General features: G+C 46.1%; 1 long non-coding RNA gene across 1 annotated transcript in view; it reads right to left on the reverse strand.

Moving 5' to 3' along the window:
• Positions 1 to 16537, reverse strand: part of LOC142422344 (uncharacterized) — a 189881-nt gene that overhangs the window by 59528 nt on the left and 113816 nt on the right. Inside the window, exon 2 of the long non-coding RNA XR_012779075.1 lies at positions 11874 to 11987. This is a non-coding gene — a long non-coding RNA (uncharacterized LOC142422344). The remainder of the gene's footprint in view (positions 1 to 11873; positions 11988 to 16537) is intronic.

Genomic DNA, 16537 nt, shown 5'->3' on the forward strand with positions numbered 1-16537 from the left:
CCCTTGGACTCCTCATCATCTCTTCCATTTCTTTTCTGAGATTCTTTTAAAGCTTTGTTCGTTTCCAGCGTGTTTGTTGAAACATTTTCCAACAGCTGCATTAAAATCTTTGTTGGAGAATTCTCACATCTCTGTCATCCGGGCGCTGACATCTATTCATTGTCTTTTTCTTTTTTTCCCACTCCGTTAGAGCGCATCCTAGCCCTCAGTATGATGAGTGATTTTTGATGGAAACCTTGACATTTTCAGTTTTATGTTATGAGAATCGGCATCTTCTTTAAACCTTTTGTCTTAGCTAGTTTCTAAACATCACTCTAGCAGGGGCAATGGGGGGTGGGTGTGAGGTAAACGGAAATCTAGTTGTCTCCTGAGCATCCACTGATACCAGGAGGCAAAGGTGGCTGAGAGCTATGATCCTGTTACACGACAGCCTTGTACTTCAAGATAGGCCTTGAACTGCCCTGGTGACTGTGAATCCTCTGGATTGTGTCATCCCCAGCAAAGGAAGCCTTATGATACCCTGATCCACAAGGGCTAACACCAGTCCATTTCATCTCACTGATTACAAGGATATTATCATTTCTGATGGGTTCTAATGTTCCTAGGTTCACACTCGGTACATTCCAAGTTCTCATTGTTAGTAGATTGTCGGCACCGTTTCTTCTCACACTGAGCTGTATCTCATCGGCTAAGGAAGATTCCAAAGGCCGTACTTCAATCATGTCACCACAGCCAGCTCCACTTTGAGAAGGTAGCTCCTCCTCAGGCACATTTCTGACCCAAGTGGTCCATCCTCCAGCACTACCTCCAACGACGTTCTGCTTCCATTCGTGAGGGCTTCAGCATCTGACAGTATTTCAAGGCTGTGAATCAGGTTTTCCGTGGCGACTTCCTCTGAAGAGGGCAGTCCTTTCCTTCTCGATTGTGTGTTCATAGTCTGGAAACTGATGAAACTGGCTGACTTTGGGTGACCCTGCAGGCATTTGAAATATAGCTTCCAGCATCACAGCAACACACAGCTACCCAAGTTCAACAAACCGCCAGACGGTGGTGGCCAGGTAGTTCTGGCTGACATCAAAAGGAACTACCGCACCCGGGTCGCCTTGGTGGCCTATAACAATGGCAGAGTTCTCAGCATCACAGCACAGGATGGCAGCAAAGGCCGAGAGACAAGTGGTAGGAAAGAGTTAGGGGGGTCTCACTACTGTTCTCATGCGGTTTTCACTTACACCTCCAGGAATGGGGTCAATATGTTACAGCTGTCCCTCTGACACTAAACCAATGGGGACATTAAAAATCTAAACCAAACTCAATGCTGTTGAGCTGATTCCAACTCATAAGGACCCTATAGAACAGAGCACAACTACCCTGTGGGTTTCCTAGACTGTAACTCTTTACAGGAGTAGAAAGCATCAACTTTCTCCTATGGAGTGACTGGTGGTTTTGAACTGTGGATCGTGTGGATCCCAGACCAACGTGTAACCACTAGGCCACCAGGGCTCCAGAGTAGGAGCACTAGGACGCCTAATTTCAGCCTTGGGAAGGTGGACATCTGGGCTTCCTACGACACCTTTGATTTTGTGAGTGGGTTGAGCCGCCTTTTTTTTTCTTCCATGTGATGTTTAGTTTAAGTAGAATGCTTATCACCAAAAAGGTTTCCATCTTATTTCTTAGGCCTTTGGCTTGTTTCAGGGGGCAAAAGAGAACCCAGACTCAAATATAATTTAAGGAGAATATATATAAAGTCATACAAGGGACAAAGACAACATGAGGACACAGATATATCATCAGAATTAGGGAGACCATTAGCAGGAGGTCACAGTGGAATCTAGGATTGCAAAGAGAAACGCTAGGCAATAACTGTCACAAATGCATAGAGATTGGTGGCAGATCAATCACAGTTACAGGTGGGACTCCAGAATTAGGAATGGTGCCACAGTTGGAATGTGTACATCATCAGATCGAATGGCTTACAAGATTGGTTCAGGAAGCAACTGATAGGGCATGACTCATGACTACGTGACCACCAGCACTTTCCCTAGTAGGGTGGTTTCCATCAAGGACATGCCCAGGGAAGTCCCTAAGAGAGACTGTCCTTCCTGGGCTGGCTAGAGTTTCTGAGATGATAAATCTTTAGGGAGCAAAGAGCATATCTTTCTCCTGTAGTATGCTTGAACTATGAACCTCGTGGTTAGCAGTGCAATATGTAACCCATCACCCCACCAGGACTCCTTAGATACTGCAATGACAGGGTGCTAGATATTTAACCATCTGTTTCAAAAATTAATTTCTATTAATTGCAGGTATAAAATACACAGCTTCATATCTTTCTATAGCATTTTTTCCAGTAACTATTAGTCTCCCTTAAAAAGCCAAACTCATTGCCCCAGAGTCGATGCCAACTCCTAGCGACCCCATAGAACAGGGAAGAAATGAACCTTGTGGGTCTCCAAGACGGCAAATCTTTTCCCTAGTAGAGCCTCTCAGCCCTCTTCTTGCCCTCTGCAGAGGGACTGGTGGTTTCGAACTGCTAACCTTGAAGTTAGCAGCCCAATGCATAAACACTATGCCCCAGGGTTCCACACAGTCCCTCTTCAAGTCAAATACTATTCTTTGAATTATCGCTTAAAATCATAAAAGAAAAGCAAGGCCAAAACACTCTGCTGCTGTTGGGAGGGTCCGGTGATCTGGTTCTGACTCACAGAGCCCCTGTGTGCAATCGAACCGAACACTGCCCGCTCCAGAGCCTCCTGATAATTGCAGGCATCTGTCTTGAGCTTCCTTTTATTTTAACGCAGGGTAAAAAAACAAAACAGAAAACACCCTGGCTGTATTTTCCCCTTTGTAAATATGTTGTTCTTTTTCACTTTTCTTTCTTTTTTACTGTCTTTTTTCTTTTTAAGTTCATGAGCCTGAAAACCCATTGATGTTCTTTTGCAGATGAGGGGGGAAAGATTTCAAATCATAGGTCCATTTTTGATGTTAGAGCAATATATTCTAGAAGAGAAAAGAGACCCTGGATTGAACTGTAGATCACAGAAGCAGATCGATAAAGTCTTAAACATGACAAAGACGAGTCAAAAGCAGATGATCCAGATGAGGGAGACCATGAGCAGGAGACCGTCATGGCCATGTAACTTGGAACACAAAGCCGAGGGTCACAAACTCATGATGAGCCGTGGAACAATGCACAGCGGCTGTAGGCAAGACTCCAGAAGTGGGAAGAGTCAAAATTTGGATGCAGACATTATGCAGCTGAGGAAAGTTGCAAGATTGGTTCAGGGCTCTTCAACCAAATCAGAGGATGACTCATAGTCACGTGACCCTACTTCCCCAATCTCAATCAAGAGTACACCCCGGCGAACCCCTGAGGGCAAAGTTGCCTTCCTTGGGCTCCGTCTGAATGGGGGTGGCTCTTCTTGTTATGAGGAGCCATCCAGTTGGTTGTCACCCATCGTGACCCTGTGCACAACAACAGAAAACCACGGCCCCGTCTTGTACCCTCCCCACAATTGTCCCTATGTCTGAGCCCATTGTTGCAGCCAGTGTCCATTCATCTCCATGAGGGTCATCGTCATTTTGCCACCTCTTTATTTTACCAAGCAGAAGGGGATTGGGAGTGCGAGACTTTCAAACCTGCTTGACCTGTGGGCAAACTGTTCCACACTGCTCCTCATGGAAACAGGAGTCAAGAGATTGAAGGACTAATTGCATTGGGTCAATCTGCTGCGCGAGACCACTGGAAAGTGTGGGAGAGCAAGGATGTTACTTCGAGGACTAGGTTGAACCTCACCCCAGCCACGTTATTTTTCCATCGCTTCCTATTCATGTGAAAGTTAGACATAGAATAATCTTGATCATAGTGCTAATAAAGAATATTGAAGGTACCTTAGCCTGCCAAAAGAACAAACACATGCGTCTTAGAAGAAGTCCGGCCAGAATTTCCCTTAGAAGTAAGGTTGTTGAGACTTTGTCTCACATACTTTGGACATGTAATAAAGAGAGACCAGTCCCTTTAACCTCCCTGGCAGTAATCCCAAGTGTAGCTCGGGGTAAACGTTAACTTTCAGAAGCAGTAACCCCGAGCCACACTCGGGATTACACTGCAGCGGTTAACAAGAATACTGACATAATTAGACCGCCAGGGAGGTTAAAAGGACCTGATGCTTGGTAAAGTAGAGGGGCCGTGAAAGAGGAAGACCACCAAGAAGAGGAACTCACACTGTGACTGCAACAGGGGACTCACACCTAGCAGTTGTGAGGCTAGACAGAGCAGGACTAGGGGATGGTGCAGTGTGTTGTCAACAGAGTCGCTATGGGTGGGAACTAAGTGAACAACAACTGCAAGCAGTGATCAGAAAGAAGTCTGTGGAGCCTGCATCTCTGTGGAGACTCCCACGTGGCTTTGAAGCTCTCACCACAGGCTAAACCATAGGCTTCTGACAAGACTCTGCTCAGCATATCAGCTCTGGAACAAATGCAGCTCTGGCCCATGGGGGCTTCAGCTAGGAGTTGGTACACCAGCTTTGGAGAAGGTGCGTGGGATAAAAACTGTCGAAGAAGGACGCTTCCTACGTAAGAGCTGTCTTTCATCCTCAGGCCTTGGCCAGGACTCTGTCTTGACTCTGGCCTTACTTCCTCTAACCGTGCCCACTGCCGTCTCAGAGGAAAAAAGGAAAGAAAAAAATCAGCAAAAATACAGCTCCAGGGTTAAGAATTAGAAGTAGTTAATGAAGAGAGACTTGGGTTACAGTCTCAGAATATGGTAGGACTGAAAGTGAGGTCACAGGGTGATAAAAGGAAATTTGGGCTGAAAACGGAAAATGGCTTTTAATTATAAAAATTACAATTTGAAACTTCAATTATGGAGAGCTGGATGACAGTGCCACTTGATTAACAGGGAGCATAAAATTTCTCTGTCTTAAACATGCACAAGCATATACGCATGCATATATTTGGGGGGATTTATTTCTAAGCGACATCCTGGCTCAATAAACACGCATGGTCCATTATAGGTCTTCCTCCTTTCCCTCCCCTCCCCTCTCCATTCATCATCTCATGTACTAATTCAGCTGATCCCAAACAAACAGACAAACAAACTCAGTGTCCCTGAGCCAGTCCCAAGTCATAGTGACCCTATAGGGCAGAGTAGAATTGACCCTGTGGGTTTCTGAGACTGTATCTATTTACATGAGTAGAAAGTCCAATCTTACACCTTCAGAACAGCTATTGGTTTCAGACTGCCCACCTTATGCATAGCAGCCCAACTCGTAACCCACTCCACCCTATGGTCATATCTACATGTAAGTTAAAGTCATTATTCATGATCACAGTATCTATCTATCTATGTATCTATGTATCTATCTATGTATCTATGTATGTATGTATGTATGTATGTATGTATGTATGTATGTATCTATCTATCTATCTATCTACCTACCTAATCCTCTAGCTAGGAGCTAGCTATCATATATCTATCTCCTGTGTTTGCTAAGGTTAGAGTGAAGGGCCTACTCTTCTTGAAGGATGAGCCCTATGAATAAGATCAAATGAAAACCTCCCTTCAAGGTACTCTCCCTGCCTCTAGGCCTCTACCATGCTGGGTGAATGTCTTTCCACACCCTAGTAATGTCTGTTATGTGTATCTCTATTACAGAATCTACTGTGTGTGCTACCTGAAGGCAGGAGAGAATGCTTTACTTGGTTTGGGATTCTGAATATCGAACACAGTGCCGACCATATTGTTGCTAGTTGCTGTGATGGTTGATGTAATGCGTCCACTTGGAGAGGTTGTGGTTCTGTGTTTTGTCAGAAGACTTACAACCACCTTCCACTGGGTGATTGGATACGAGTCACCAATCAGTTGGGAGGGACTTCCCTTGGGTGTGTGTGGACTGGCCCAGTATATTCATGGATGTCCATGCCCAGTTCACACTCTTAGTTTTCTCCCTGTGACACTCTTCTCATCCCTGACCTTTGGTTCTCAGGACACAATCCTGCAAGAGCCCCTTGCCTGGTGCCTGAACTGCAAACTTTGGGTTCATCAGCCCCTGGAACCCCATGAACTTTCCGGCACCCACAGTGAGCCAGTCATTTCCTCAGAATTGCGAGAGCCATGTCCTTGAAGTACACGTCTTGCTGTATGTGTGTGTATGTCTTTAGGTGTGTGTGCATGTATGAGACTGCACTCCACTCTCAAGGATCCGGACTATGATTACCACCATCAAGCGGCCTCCAATTCGTGGCACCTTGCTGTGTAACAGAAGGAAACCTTGCCACTGCTGGGCCAACCTTACAGTCATGGAGCCCCTGGAGCTGATAGTTGCGGCCACCATGTGTGGCCATCTCACAGAGGACTTCCCTTCTTCACACTGACCTCTTGCTTCCCCCAGAGTGCTTGTCCTTTCCTAGAGAGGGCCCCTCATGACTATGTAATATTTGAATGAATGAATGAAACCCCAATCAACTGACTAATGCTGGAGGAACAAACGAGCAATTACCTGGATGAGGTAATATCCTAACATCACATCCCCTTAGTGAAGACTGGCAGGCAAAGACAGGATGTCATACTTTTCCAAGATCTTTAATGAATCCTGTTCATGATACGGCTCCATGAATGTGGGCATGGGTAAATCACATGCAGGACCCCCAGTAGAACGAATGAGTGATCACTATATGTTGACATGGGGGAAACCTCAGACACAAGCGTGAAAATGGGGTGGGGGGAGTCAGTTGCCACATCATGTGTGCACTGTGCTATTTTTACGTAATAAAAGTCAGAAGGCAAACCAAATAGCTCTGTGCATTTTGCATAAAAATTACAAAGCAATTGCACGTCTCTTCCAAGAGATTAGAACATAGATGGAATTCAATGGCAAAGGCCATATTCCAAAGTGACAGCAGAGAGGTCTTTGGGAAGGGGAGAGGAGTGGGGAGGAGAAGGGAGAAGAGGAAGGGAGAGGAGGACCACAATGGAACAGATTGCAGGGGCTTCAGCACGGTTCTTATTGCTTCCAGAAGGAGAGTGCTTCAGTGAATTACATGTATTATGTGTTAGACAGGATGGCCCAGAGAAACCTACCAGACATATATGGATAAGAAAGAACTTCATATCAAGAATTAATTTCCCGTGAAGAAGACATCCCAGCCCAATCCATCTGAAGTCCCTAAGTCCAATGCAAGCTGAGATCTTCTTCACGCGGCCGTTGCAGTGACAGCAGGTGAGGCGGGACGCAGGAAGATCAGGGTCGTGTCTATCCAAGGTTGCTGGGAATATACCAGAGTGTCAGCAGCCCCTCAGGGTTGGGTGGACCACATGGGGCTGCCCCTGAAGGCAGACACAGAGTCACAGTGAAATCCCGGGAGGAGAGAATCAAAGGGGCAGAGAGAGGGAACATAGTTCTCAGTTTCTCTCTTAGAAAACAGCCACACTCCCACGGAGGCATCACCAGTCTGTGACCTGAATGGCAGGGTGGATTTCGTCCCTGAACTTTCACACAAATTCAAGTTGACATAAAATCTAACTGCCACATGTTACTTCACCACCGGAGTGTTTCCCGCTCTATACACTCTATTTGGCGCATCCTTAGTCTGTGGCCCCAGTGTTCTCGACTACCTTGGTGGCATCTCAGGTTTCCTCAGCCTTCTTCTGTCCCTTCTCCTCTGCATTAAATACGGAGCAGAACATTTGTGAAGGATGTGGCTCAGGCCAATCCCGGTCCTTTTGGAACGCTTTCATTGTTTGTCAACTGGCATCTCTGACAGTCTCTGTCACTTCCCACGGTCTGGCAGGCGAGAAGGGGTCTGAAGCCAACTCCATCCTCCCTTTGAAGAAACAGCTTAGCAGTCAGCAGCACTGTGTTTGGAGAGAACTCGGAAAATGTGCTTTTTTTTCCATCCCACCATTCCAAATGCCCAAGCGTGTGTCTGTGTGAAGACGGGGAAAATCTGCCTGATGGCAGAAATGTTCTCTTGACTTTATCATCAACAGGAATGGATTTCCTGATACAGGGTTGGGTGAAAGGGCTGGAAGGGTGTAACAGGTGAGCCCCCAGACCCTGCCCCTGACTTTCAAGAAGCTTGCAATCAAGAACAGACAAGTTGAAACACGTGGTTCATAATCATGATAAATACTGATAGAGTCCTGATGATACACCTCAGCCACTCTAAGTAAGTCTTACTATTAGCATACCAGTTTTACCGAGAAGGTAACTGAGGCTAAGTGATCTGCAAAAGGTTATAGGCTGTGAATCTGGCCGTGAGAAGATTCAAACACTGTAGAGACCCGGTGGCTTAAGCCAGGATCTCTTCCCTACTGCTTGGCCTACATAGCAGAGTCCCCCACGATAAAATACACCGTGAGTGAATTAATGAGCAGGCGACATCTGAGAAACACTTGGTTCAAGGACACTGTCCACAAAGAAGTGTCATGACTGACCATGCCAGATGTAGTAAGAGTGGACGGCACAACTGACCTGGAGAAAAGGAATGGGATTCGAAGTCAGGAAGACATGAATACGATCCTTGATGAGCTTGGCTTACATGTCTTAGACTCGCTGACCCCCATATGAGATATTTCTAAGGGACTGTGGCCACAAAGGCAGGGAGGACACAGAAAACAGCGTTTCTTTGTCTCTAGCCCATCCCCAAAGACTTCAATGACCTTCGGCAAAACTGGTATGCATAGAGGGCCCCCAAGGTGTAAGTCCAAAAGTTATGTAACCAGCTCTGGTTCATATATGCATGGCTTTATTAAACGCAGTTCCTGGGATCAGTGTATGGCTGGAGAAAAGTTCTTTCAATAACATATTTGACTCGCTAACGGCCTTCCCCAAAAGACGCAATCAAAGCAGCAATGTCTGAGGGGTTCTGCTGGACCAAGCAAATGTAAGGCAGAGAGGCCAGCTCCAAAGGTTATTTCTTTGGAGCCCAACTGGGTAATCCTGATAGATCATGGGGGCTTATTAGGAAGATTAAACGTATGTACACTTAAAACGGCATTCGTGTGGAGTTGTGCCCGGAAACGTTTGCCCCCTTGACAATGCATTTGCTCTTTCTTCAAGGGGACCAAGTATTATCCCATGAGAATTTTGTTGGGAAAGCTTACCCCTTCCACCCTATAGCCCCTGATCTTGCCCCATCAGACTTCTTTTTGTTCCCTCAACTCAAAGAGCATTGTACAGGAACACATCCCTGGAGGTGCCATGAAGGTCTCGGGAAGTCTTTGGGGATGGGTTAGAGACAAAGAAACGCTATCTTCTGCAATGTATAGATCTGGAATCTAGAGCCTGGATAGACGAGATGTTGATAACCAATAGGAACCTTTTAATACTTGTATTTAACAAAGATTTCTATGATTTTCTAGCAGTGCTTTTGTGACTTACATTCCTGCCTACCTTCTAGAATCAACTCTCTTGCGTATGAGTGGAATGAGTGAAAGTGAAGGGGTATCATTAGGTGCCCAGTGGTAGAATCACTACTCAGTTGGCCTGACCTTATCAGAAGAGGCTTCACAAAGGAGGTGACGTGTCGGAGGGAAGGGCTGTTATCAAACAAGCTGCCCTGTTGTGACCTGCCCCTGGGGACCACATGTCAAGGAAGCGTGCACTATATCTAGAAGCTTAAAATATCCCCAGGTGATAGCAAGAGAAGAGTCCTAGTCTATGTGTCTACAACTAAAGGAACCCCTCCAACAATGAGTGCGCTTGAAAGAGCCCCCAGAGCCTCAGAGGCGAATCGCAGCCTACATCAACTCCCTGAGCGCAGTCTAGTGAAATTCTGAGCTGAGGACCAATTAACCCAAGTCCTGCCACCTGATCACTGGAAAGGCTGTGGCAATGCGTGTGTGTTGTTGTCTTTATTGCTTCAATGTGGGGTCATTGGTAACACGGCACTGATACAGACAGCAACCTCATGATGTGAGCTCAGGTTCTTTTTCAATCGTTTTATTAGGGGCTCACACAACTCTGATCACAATCCATACACACATCAATTGTGTCAAGCACATTTGTACATTCACTGCCCTCATCAGTCTCAAAACATTTGCTCTCCACTTAAGCCCCCGGCATCAGCTCCTCATTTTCTCCCCTCCCTCCTCAACCCCCTCATGAACCCTTGATAATTTATAAATTATTATTTTGTCATATCTTACACTGTCTGATGTCTCCCTTCACCCATTTTTCTATTGTCCGTCCCCCAGGGAGGAGGTTATACATAGATCCTTATAATCGGTTCCCCCTCTCCACCCCGCCCTTCCTCTACCCTCCCAGTATGCCACTCTCGCCCCCGGTCCTGAAGCGATCATCCGCCCTGGATTCCCTGTGTTTCCAGTTCCTATCTATACCAGTGTACATCCCCGGGCCTAGCCAGATTTATAAGATAGAATTGGGATCATGATAGTGGGGGTGGGAGAAGCATTTAGGAACTAGAGGAAAGCTGTGTGTTTCATCGGAGCTCAGGTTCTTTTTGAGTGATAAGCAGCTGCCCTGTCACTGGTCAGAAAATGAATGTGATGCCTATAATTCCAGCAGCCACCTTGGGTCACGAGGGCAAGAGCTATACCAGATAAAGTAGGGTAGAAAATTGAGGGGGACACTGGGGTCTAGACCAGTGGTTCTCCACCATCCCAATGCAGTGACCCTTTAATACAGTTCCTCAGGTTTTGGTGGCCACCCCCAACCATAAAATTATTTTCGGTGCTACTTCATCACTGTAATTTTGCTACTGTTATGAATCGGGAGACCCCTGTGTAAGGTTCATTCAACCCCCAAAGGAGTCAAGACCCACATGTTCAGGACCACTGGTCTAAACCATCACAGGACAACCTCATTAAGCTAGACTTGTGCATGCAAGAAACGACTCTCATGACTGGACCATTCTTTTGGAACTTCTATGTTACTCTCAACCCTCACAGCTCAGCCCAACCCAATCCAGTCCTAACAGCTGGCCGGGTCCTGTGCAGTAAAATGGAGTCCCAGACTCATTGGCTCACAGCTGGCTCTCACCAGTGGAGAATGTGACAGTTCTGAGTCCATTTGCCAGAGAAGCATCCCCTGAATTCTCCAGCACGGAAGAATCCAAATGACACAAAGACAAAGGTATTCTTCTTACACTTGGTGGCCAAGAGTCCTGGACACAAGAGGTGGGGTCTTTGTCTTGGATTGGGTGATGGGGAAGGAGAGAGAGAGAGCAGGACAGAAGGATGATACACAGCAGTCCTCTGTGTGGTTGGATTCCTCGGGTCTCTGCTCTTCAACAACTCCATCACTGCTTTGATTGGAGGAGAAGGAAGAGGAGGTGGAGGAGGAGGAGGAGGAGGGTCATCAACAGAGGAGGGCCAGGTTTTCACAGGGTAAAGAGACCCATGCTCAGACTGCAGGCCACTTATTTATTTATGTTTCCCATTCTTCTTTTTCCCTTCCAGGAGAGAATTCCTCTTTTATCATTAAAACTGCTGATCATCGCCCCATGAATCTATGAATATTGCTCACACACACAGAAAAAGGAGCTAATGCGATCAAACGCAACACTAATATTAAATTACTGTAACTCATTTACCTTGCTGGTGCATTTTGTCTCCCTTCCCTCCCCTCCGACCGAGCTGTACACACACACACACACACACACACACACACACACACACACAGAAAATCTATAAGCTCGTCCCTGGCATACAAAAGCATCCTCCCCGATGTTGATAAGACACAGGACAGTCACTCTCTGCTGACATATTTGTTCTTTAAAAACAAATCAATGGCTTGAGGATTTGGCACCTGAATGCTGAACAACGGCTTGATGAGGCAAAGATTGTCTTCATTAAGGACATTAATATTCATAGGGAGTAGAAAATCTGACACAAGAGAGGACTCACTAACCTTTTCTCAGATTAGATTTTTACTTCTTAACACAATTACAGTCCGGCAATGACTTAATTAATGCTGCTTTTCGTCAGGCGCCTTTAAAGAGCTGTCAATGTGGTCCTGCAGAGGCTGTCAGGGAAGCAGAAAGACAGTCGTCTCAGTGAAAAAGACACAGGCAGAAATTCAAACACTGAATAATATTCAAAGTGCTAAGCCAAGTCACCCATCAACCGGCACGGAGGAGGATTGTTTGGGGTTTTTCGGCCCGTTCCCTCCATTGTGTGCAAGTGAATCTTGGCCACGGTGCCAGTGGGCTGGCCTGCTGCTTGGGTGTCTAAGACACGGAGGGAGATGCAGTGGGAGGCAGCAGGACGGACGCCAAGGCTCCCCCTGGCTTAAAGACGGGTGAGTTCACAGCCTGTCACCTCAGAGGGTTGGGGCCATCCGCCTTTGTACATAATCCTCGGACAGGGGATTGGAAGAGACCAGAGGAAGCGTATTGCCCGACGTCCTCTCCTCATACCCAAGGGAATTAGTCAGCCGCAAGTATCATGGACCCACCCAGACGCGGCCAAATCAAGCTCTGTGGGCAAAACTTAACCTATAGATTGCTTTTCTTTTTTTTAACCCCAAAAGTAATTCCAATATTTATCAAGACATGATAGGTCCACTTTTAAGGTTTTCTTTAAAGATTTGGAAGATGGAGCAATCGTTGGTTGTGTCTCCTCATGACTGCAGTGGGCAGTGAGTGTGTATCCCTGGGAGTCCCCCCAATCTTCCCACAGTTCCTCCTGCCCTTCACCCATCTGGTCCTTCTAAACTAAGCCAAATTCCCTACCATGGAGTCAATACTGACTCATAAGGATCCCCTGTGGGTTTCTGAGACTAACTGTTTATGGGATTGGGAAACCCAGTCATCCTCCAAAGGAGTTGATGGTGGTTTTGAACTGCTGACCAGGCAGACTGCAGCCCAACACGTAACCGCTGTACCACCAGGGCTCCTCGACATTAGGCACACGCCATTAGCTCTCTTGTTTTACTCAACTTGACTTCAGCCTCCCTCCAAACACTATCTGAGCTGTCAATACGTGTGCTTCGTTCACCCAGGGCTAAGATGATCAGTGTCCGCACTTTACTGCGAGGATATCTTTCTGTTAATATTCATGGGATAAAAAGCGTCTGCTCTTTCCACTTGACTGGAATATTTCTTGTCCCTCTTCGCCTATCTCATGGTTTCTCAACTTTGGCCCTCTTGCCATTTGGAGCTCGGTAATTCTTTTTTATGGGAGACAGGCCTGTTTTGTTGCAGCCCTTGACCTCAACCTCTACCCCATTTGAACAATTAAAACTGTCTTCAGACATTACCAAGTGTCCCATCTATTTGGAACAATCAAAAATGTCTTTAGACATTTCCAGAGTCCCATCCTATGGCGCTCCAGCTGAGTCCACCTCAGAGTGACATTTATAGGACAGAGCAGAATGGCCCCATTGGGTTTTCCAGGCTGCAAGCTTTATGGAAACAGATTGCCCTAACTTTCTCCTGCAGAGAACCATAGTCCTAACTGGCTCTTTCTCCATTTTCATGCCCATCCTCAGGGGCATGCCCTGCTCTGACGAACTCATTCTCCCTTATGAGTTCCCCTAGAGGACCCCGTGCATGCATGGCATCGTGTCTCACACATTATACATTGTGGGCTTTTGTTTCAAATGCAGCAAAACAACAACACCTTAAGACCTAGATTATAAGCGGTATGAGAGTACTAGAAATATCACTTGAATTAATGATTCAACATTTCACAGCCTGTTCTAAGATCAACTCTTAATTATGCCACATCGACGATGAGCTTCCTTAAATGCAGGCTCCTGGGTGAGCGCCAGGAAGAAGAGGGCCAGGAAATGATTCCGTTCTGAACAGACACTCGGTAACATGGGCTCTGGTCCCTGGGATTTAACAGAGGGTCCTTCTCTGTGACTATTCGCAATGGGTGCACTCAAAGATATCAAGGTAAGGTCCCATTGTCACACTCTGGACCTTGACTTTCAGTTGGGAAGCGATGATTATTCCGATAAAAAGAGTTGCATTTTTGTCTGCTGGAGAAGCTACGGGCTATGACTCTGGCTTGGAAGATGGAGTTTTTAAAATTGCAGAAGACTCTTTGCTCTGGAAAGAGTCACTTGAGGAGCACTCTGCAACCATATAAGGAAGTCCAACAGAGGCACATTCTCTTAAAGGGAGGATGCTGCCGGGCTCTGTGGATCTGCCAATCCCCATCGCCATCAGGGACGGTAGCTGGACAAGAAGTGCTGGATTGCCTTAGGGCTCAAGTTACCTGGGAGAGAAGAGGATAGAGTCTCTGAGCCCTCGCCCTCTGAAAGCCATTCTTTGTAGATCCTCTCTGACTGGATGATGATCTAAGGACCCATGTCAAGCCCTCACAAAGAAGTTGCCAAAAGCGCAGGGACCATCCTGGTGCTGGTGATCCTGAAGCCACGTCAGTCCCTCAATATCTCCTGGAGGGACTTGCTCACGGCCCATCAGCAACAAATGCCAGAGTCATCTCATGTCCTGCTACGGCAGTGCAGCGGTGCGTCAACTGTTGCATCCAAAACTACCACCTCGCAGCCAACCCAAGTCACTGCCGTCTAGGCGAATCCAACTCCTACTGATGCCAGAGGGCAGAGTAGAAGTGCCCCCGTGAGTTTCTGAGACTGTCACTCTTTACAGGTGTAGAAAGCAGGATCTTCCTTCTGTAGAGAGGATCGCAGGTTTGAACCACTAGCCTTGGGGTGCAGTCTGGTGCTGAGGTCAATCAGAATGTCATCCACCACAGAACCCACCAAGGATACTTTAGAGTTGAAGATTTCAAAGCACCTTTGTGAGACTGTACTGCATTTATCGTTGTTGTTTCTGTAACCATTCAATCACCAATTGGTAGAAGCCAGTCCTGAGACCCAGAAGCAAACACTGGAACATACCCTCCATCTTCAGCATCAGCTAAGCATTGACATGACACAGACAAGAGTTCAAATACTATCTCTGCCACTTATTTGTTGTTCAGCCTTGAACAAGTAACGATAGCACTGATTTTCAGTCTAATTGGTAAAACAGTCATGATTTTTTTAACCAGCTAGTATTAATCAAGAGATTTTGATGTATTGCTAGGTTTTGTGTGCTCTCAAATTGTTCCGTTTGTATGGACCCTATAGGACAGAGCAGAACTACCCCATAGGACTGCCTTGGCTTCACTGGAGCAGACGGTCAGAGCTTCGTCTTCCACGTTGCATGCCTTCCACGTGCAATGGCTGGGTTTGCACTACCACACTTTTGGTTAGCAACCCAATGTGTTTTAGGAACCAAGTCAAGTGCTTCTCATGCATCATTTTAGGTAATCTTGTCAAAATCTGTATGATATGCAGCCATGACTTGTTAAAAATCAATAAATCATCTTATTGGGGGCTCATACAGCTCTGGTAACAATCCATACATCGATTTGTACATTTGTTGTCTTCATCATTCTCAAAACATTTCCTTTCTACTTGAGCCCTTGGTATCAGTTCCTCATTTTTCCCCTCTCCTTCCTCCCTCATGAACCCTTGATAATTTATAAATTATTATTATTTTGTCATATCTTACACTGTCTGGCATCTCCTTTCACCTACTTTTCTGTTGTCTGTCCTCCAGGGAGGAGGGTATATGTAGATTCTTGTAATCAGTTCCCACTTTCTACTCCACCTTCCCTCTACCCTCCCTGTATCCCCACTCTCACACTGGTCCTGAAGGGATCATCTGTCCTGGAGTCCCTGTGTTTCCAGTTCCTATCTGTACCAGTGCACTTCCTCTGGTCTATCTGGATTTGTCAGGTAGAATTGGGATCATAATGGGGGTGAGAGGGGGAGGAAGCATTGAAGAACTAGAGGAAAGTTATATGTTTCACTGTCACTACACTGCACCCTCCCTGGCTTGTCTCCTCCCCTCAACCTTTCTGTAAGGGGATGTCGAGTGTCGACAGATGAGCTTTGGGTCCCCACTCCGCACTCCCCCTCATTCATAATGAAATGATTTTTTGTTCTTTCATGCCTGGTACCTGATCCCTTCGACACCTCGTGATCACATGGGCTGGTGTGCTTCTTCCATGTGGGCTTTGTTGCTTCTGAGCTAGATGGCTGCTTGATTAACTTCAAGCCTTTAAGACCCCAGATGCTATATCTTTTAATATCCGGGCACCATCAGCTTTCTTCACCACATTTGTTCATGTAGCCATTTGTCTTCAGCGATCATATCATGGAGGTAAACACACAATGATATAGTTTTTTTTGTTCTTTGATGCCTGATACCTGATTCCTTCTTATAGACATTACTTTTATGAGCAAAAATTAAAGCTTAGTACAGTTTCCAGGAACAGGCAATTAGCAAATTTTTAGGTTAGACTATAAGTTCAGGGCCCTTTAAAGCTTGAGAATAATTCCAACCCTTATTCTGCCTTCCCTCTGCTGTAGGGTTTTGTGATCACATGGAACAAGACCAGGCATGTGAGTACTTAGCACAATATGCAGCACATAGTAGGTGATCAATAAATGCTCTTATTATAGACACACATTAGTAGGCTGCAACTGTCTAATGAAACACATTCCATTCTTATGGTTTGCCTTAGCTATGTTTCGAAAAGTCATCTTAGATA

Source organism: Tenrec ecaudatus, chromosome 12 (assembly GCF_050624435.1).
Source record: "Tenrec ecaudatus isolate mTenEca1 chromosome 12, mTenEca1.hap1, whole genome shotgun sequence".
In the NCBI taxonomy this organism is placed as follows: Eukaryota; Metazoa; Chordata; class Mammalia; order Afrosoricida; family Tenrecidae; genus Tenrec; species Tenrec ecaudatus.